Consider the following 6,000-nt stretch of genomic DNA (forward strand, 5'->3'; position numbering starts at 1 on the left):
AGCAGGTCAAGATGAGTCAAAAGGAGTCCAAGCTACTGTGATATGCAAGAGCTCTGGGCTGTAACGATTCTCACAGTGAGTGCTTCTTGAAAGGAAGAGGAAATGAAACAGGTTTTTGTGCAATAAAAGCAACAAAACGTGCAGAACTTCAACCAGTTGCTTTGCAGCTGAAGTAGTAATAACAACAGACTGAGCTCAGACATTCAGACAAAAGCGACAATCGAACTACATAGCAAGGACAGCTCGAGGAGGGGGAAAGCATTCAAATCCCTGGCTATTTAACCTGGCATTAAGGCATGGCTAGATGGCTTTCTAGTATACTGTAGTCACAATGTAGCTTTGGGTAGTTTCTTGCTTTGAAGAATTGCATAGAAATAACCTTAAACAGCCTAAAGTAGAGGTTGGTAAATCAATACAACTCATCACATTTCTTTTTTGAATTCACTTTTCCATATAGTGGGATGTGCCATTATTGGCCATTTTGTTCTCCTCTCTCGAGTTTACTGTCTTCAAGTAACATTAGTTTGTGTATAGCAGTTATGATGAATGGGCACATTTTAGAAAGAAAATATTCAAATCAAAGATTAATAATGATTGAACATTTTTATTTAAATAACATGGAGAGATGCAAACTGCTACTTTGTTATGAGACTGCATACAGCAGTTACTGCTTTGTATAATCTGTAAGTACCTGTTTAAAAATGCTTCTAAAAATGCTTATGTAATGTATACACATTTTTCTTGCACGTTTCAACAGGATACACAATTGCATAACACAAATGTTCAACAGAATTTCCTTTAATAAGATTTTATTTAATATTACACACAAAAAAATAAATTAGGTAGCTTGGTTCCATATATTCTTAGACCCTTTTTCTACAAGGCTAATAATACAGGTCATAGAAGACCTTCAGATTAAATGGATCAGCAGTCACTCACCAATTTTTGCACCACATAAGACAGTCATTAAATACTTTACTTGTGTGCATCTCCTTAGATCTAAAATGGGTGTGAAAGAATTTTTTAAAAATTCTATCTACTGTAAGTATTCACAGTAATTCTAGTGGAACTAGCCACTATTAATATGCTGATTACTCTTCTGACCTGGCATGACACATAAATATATTTTGTGTTTGTATTTTTCCTCTTTATTTGAAATAGGTTAAATCTGGTGCCACTCCATAAATAGAGTGCTTTTGTATAAAATAAACAAATAAAACTATAAAAAATAATTAGGGTGAATGCAAAATATGCAACTGTGCCTTTTATACCTATTATTATGGTAAAGTGGTAGTTGGGTTTGGACACTGAGGGATAAGGGGCTATTCCCAACTTTTTTGAACCTGTATATTTACCTGTGTTTATTTTCTGAGAAATTATAAATAATATATTTAAAAACAAGCCTTTTGCCAAACTCAGTTAATGGACCAGTCTTAAGCATTATTAACACAAGGCTGTGGTTTAGTAGCTCTTGAGGATTTTTTTTATTACTATTTGTGTGGGGTTTGGGGTTGTTTTAATTTGTTTTTAATTCTGCTGCCTGGAAAACTATGATCAGTCTATATTATAGTTATTTAGCAAAATGTCACCAGTTCACATTGCCAGGAAAATCGACAATTAATTTCTTTTAATTGCTTTTAGCCGTCATCACATTTCAGTTGTACAGTATAGAAATCATCCTTTTATTTCCTTCCATGGGAAACTCAAATGAGCTTTGCATGTATTTTACATTAGGGCACCTTTATAGATTGATGCGTTATATATTAACTTATATGTATTAGAAAATTCAATAGCTTTGGTCTAAAATCTAATGCTCATTCTGGATCTCAGATCCACTATGTTTATTCAATATGGTTTCTGACTGGCCTGCTGCCTGAGTTTCAGGAAAAAAAGTTAAACGTTATTTTTATGCGGGGGAAGAACTTAAATGGGATTGAAATGATTGGCTGAAAGGCTACCCTAGGAAGTTGTCAAGCAGGAAAAAAAAGAATATGGATAAAGACGTTGCCATAAATCCAGCCATCACCAAACACTTGTAAGGAATTTGAACAATGAAATATTTTTCTTTTTGTTTCATTGGTGATAAATATACAGTGTTTCCTTAAGGAATGAAGCAGATGAAATAGCAATAGAAATGAAAGTCCATTAGTTAAGTTGTATTACAGACTGAAGAGCATAAACATGAGGAGGAAGACAACATTCACCAGCTACCTGGGGTATGCTTTCAGACAACTTTTTCCTAAATTTTAAAGCACTTGCATTCAGTGTGGTACGATCTGTTTGTAATATTAATCATTGACTATTGTTCTGCAACTTGGATGTTGATAGTGAAGCAGAGAACAATTTATCATTGTTTATTATGAGTCACTATGCACGCAACTATGCTAAACATGGCAAAATGTATTAAACGCTAGTCCACCTCTATTTATGAAATATTTACATAATTTAATTTGCTTTTGTACAGTTTTATGTAAATAAATTGCTTGTCATTTTTGTCTCTGCAAATTAAAATATAACATGTTCAACTGGTTGCCCATTTGCCAGTGTACTTTCTCTGAAAGACTATTCCACTTTTACTGGATTAAAATCACATGCTAGTTTGCATATTTAACCTATATTTTGCATGGCAAAGATGAAACTGCCTTTGTAACTGGCCACATCTTCAGCTGCTGATGTAGCTGAGGTTTTACCTGTCTACAGAGTAAAATTCAGCAGAGGTTATTGTCACTCAGGACAGCATACAGCTATTTTTGTGGTAGAAATAACGTACTTGTAATGATAGCAATTGTTTCCAATTACTGTTCAAAAGGGCTTCTTATTAAGGTGTGTTTAAGACCTTCATATTAAGGGGAATAATAAGTCTTAAGTAAAAGCTCAGGTATTTCCATTATGGAATGGCAATTTTCTAATTATCAGCGAGGTTGTTATTTTTTCCAAGAAATTTAGAAATATTAACAAATCCTAAAATGTCAGTGAAGTATCTGTGCTGAAAAGAACACCACAATTAATGTAACATTTCAGAGCAAAATTTAAAAAAAACCCAAAACCAAACCCCTCCAGTTCTTTCTAGCTGTGAATCAAATTATCCATCTCAGCATAACTGCAGATCAAGAGCAAACCCTCCTCAAGACGGAACATCTAAGAAGCAGAAAGAGTTTATTCCTTAGCTCTCTGGATCACAGTGCTTTTTTTGTTTGTTTTAAAAAAAGAGGTTCCAGAACAGCCATTAAGTTGGGATTTGCATCAGTTGTAATATGTGAAAAATATGTTTGTGGGGAGAGGGACTGAAAGTTAAAACTCACCCTCTTCCGTGATGTTTTTCTATAAAATACAGTATTGCTACAAAGACTTTGCAAATCATTGTGTACAGTTTCCCGCTGAACACCACAGAAAGCGCTGTTTCTATCTTTTTGACCTTAGTTACAGATTAGGCTTTGATTTTTGTGAATATGGGCTGGCCAGAACTTTTTTTCTTTTTTTTTTTAAATAAACTTTACATTGCAAATTTCTTTCTCTGACTGTGCTTTCAGTTAACATTGCCTCGTCTTCTCTAATGAATGTGTCAAGGAAGATTCTGCCTTCCATAAGCAGAGGTCTGAATCTGCATGCCTATGGAGAGAATTCAACCCACCAGCTGACCCCAGTTCTCCCACATCACACTTGAATGAGCTACCCCTCAACCTCTTTCAGCAGTAGCAGTATTTTAATGAGTAACTTCAATCAAGCTTTCATGTTTATTTTATACTAGATGTAGTATGCAAGGCATGACCTTATGTTTGTTTATTTTGTCTTTTATCTGCATTCTTCTTGTTTACCAGCTGCATCCAGGAAGGTGATTACAGGAAGATAAAATAAATTTCCTGAACCACACAGAGTGGTAAGAGAGGATAATATAAACTGGTGAAAGCTAACAATTTATGCTCCCCTTTAACCCTGGCTTCATTTCTCCCTCCTGCACTGCATCAAAATGTAATCTTATGCAGAGACTGAAATTAATAAATGTGACCTAGGCAGAAATAATTTCATGTCTTTATTGAGCCTCCTGAGGGGAGTGTATAGAAGATGCTTAATAGTTCATAAATGTGCAAATCATCTAGCTTATGCAAAAGAAGAAAGCAACACCGAAGTTGGACAAGAATACTTAGTATATTGCTTAGTGAAATGGTAGGATTCCAGTCAGTGGGTTCATACAGCTATTTCTTCTAAAGCAAGTATGGCTGATTTAAAGACTTAGATATACTTACCAAGAAACCAGGAAAAAAAAATGTAAAATACCTATTCTGTAGTGGTGTGGAATAGCCTCTGGGAGAAGAGGGAACAAAGAACAGCAAATAAGTATAATGTAATTGGCACAGAAAATGTTAGAAATAAATTCCTTTAGGACTTTCAAACTGATTTAAGGATCCTAAAATAGGGAGATATTACTGCATAATTTGTAGCTATCTACAGTATGGTACTGTAATTTCTAAGAAAGGATTCTTGCTAATTATAAGGCATGTGATTCTATTTAAGGTGGTGTTTTTAAAGATTTAATTAATGGTTAAAAATATTTATATCTTAGTATTCCTTCTTTGTAAGCTTACTAAAGCAAATTTCAGCAGGCTTCTACAGCATTCACTGTAGGAGAAGGCAAGAAGATCAAGATAGCCAAGATAGAGTTTTCATATTTCTATTCTATTTTCAGCAATGCAACCAACTTCTTCATGTTTACACTATAATAATGAATAAAGGAAAAAAAAAAGAAAAAGAAAAAAGAAATAAAATCTAGACCTTCCAGCTATCACGGCTTTCCAGAATATTGCAGAGGTAAGAAAGTAGCATAAAAGCAGGTTTAGTATACAACGTTTACTCCTCCTTTGGTAAATTTTACAGCAAACTCAGTGGAGAAAGAAACTTAAACAAGAATGAATCACTGAGTTTTTCCCAATCCTGTGGAGAGTCAGAGAAGGAAGAATAGACTAGAGCAAGAGGAAAAAAATTGCTGTCTCTATTACTTACCTCTCATGGATTTCGAGCACCTACAGAAAATCCCATGAATGGAATCTCTAATACTGGAGTCTGTCTTTTCCCCACACAAGTGTACACCTCCACTTCTTCCAAAAGAACTTGCAGGTTTTATAACTTGTACTGAGTCTAGTTGGGATAAGCCATCTTCCTGATGCTTTTTCTTCTTTTATAGTAACTGTATTACGTGATTCCAGAATGAAGCTGATTCTAACTGAGGTGAAATTATAGTGGTAGTATTCTGTTCTAAGTTAGTTGAATATGTATTTGATAATATATCACTTAATGTGGCAGGGTATGGTGATCAGAGTTAGAAAACAGGGTAACTACCAAACTTGCTTCAGTTTCTCTCTAGCCTCCTATCTCACATAAGTTGCTAGAACAAAAGTCAGAGCATTTTTTTTAATCTTAGTTCGTCTCCTTTTTCTGACAGTTCCTGGAATCAGCTTGGCACCTACTTAGCTTTTGCCACCTTGTTCTGAACTAGAAGAGAGCCCCAGAACAATAGGTGATTTCATATTCTTTTTCAGTCTGACCTCTGAGCATCTGACAGGCATCATGTTGCCACCCTTATCTTTAGGAGCGTGAAATCATGGTAGACTCTCTCACACATAATTCTAAATATGACTTTGAATATTAAAAGGGTCCTTATAGGTGGTAGAACAAGATGTATGCCTTGAATTTAGAATAATCTGGTGCTATGCTGATAAAAAAAATTTTAAAAATCCTGAATTACAGAAAGGATTGAAAAGCTGCTGGGTATGATAAAGAACAAACCACATGCTGGGTACAACCCTATAATAACAAGCAGTGCATTTCTTCTTGCTCTAATCTGTGCCTTATGTAGAGATGAAAGGAAAATGTACAAATGCCCCAGGTCCTTCTGAAGTACAGTTGACAGTGTTTCATATATACAAGAAAGAAGGAATCATCTTTTGCCCAGCCCTGGTAAGTTAAGCTTGTTTCCAATCAGTTTGGATGCCCCTGTTGAATATT

Source organism: Haliaeetus leucocephalus, unplaced genomic scaffold (genome assembly GCF_000737465.1).
Source record: "Haliaeetus leucocephalus isolate CR32 unplaced genomic scaffold, Haliaeetus_leucocephalus-4.0 Scaffold545, whole genome shotgun sequence".
Lineage (NCBI taxonomy): Eukaryota > Metazoa > Chordata > Aves > Accipitriformes > Accipitridae > Haliaeetus > Haliaeetus leucocephalus.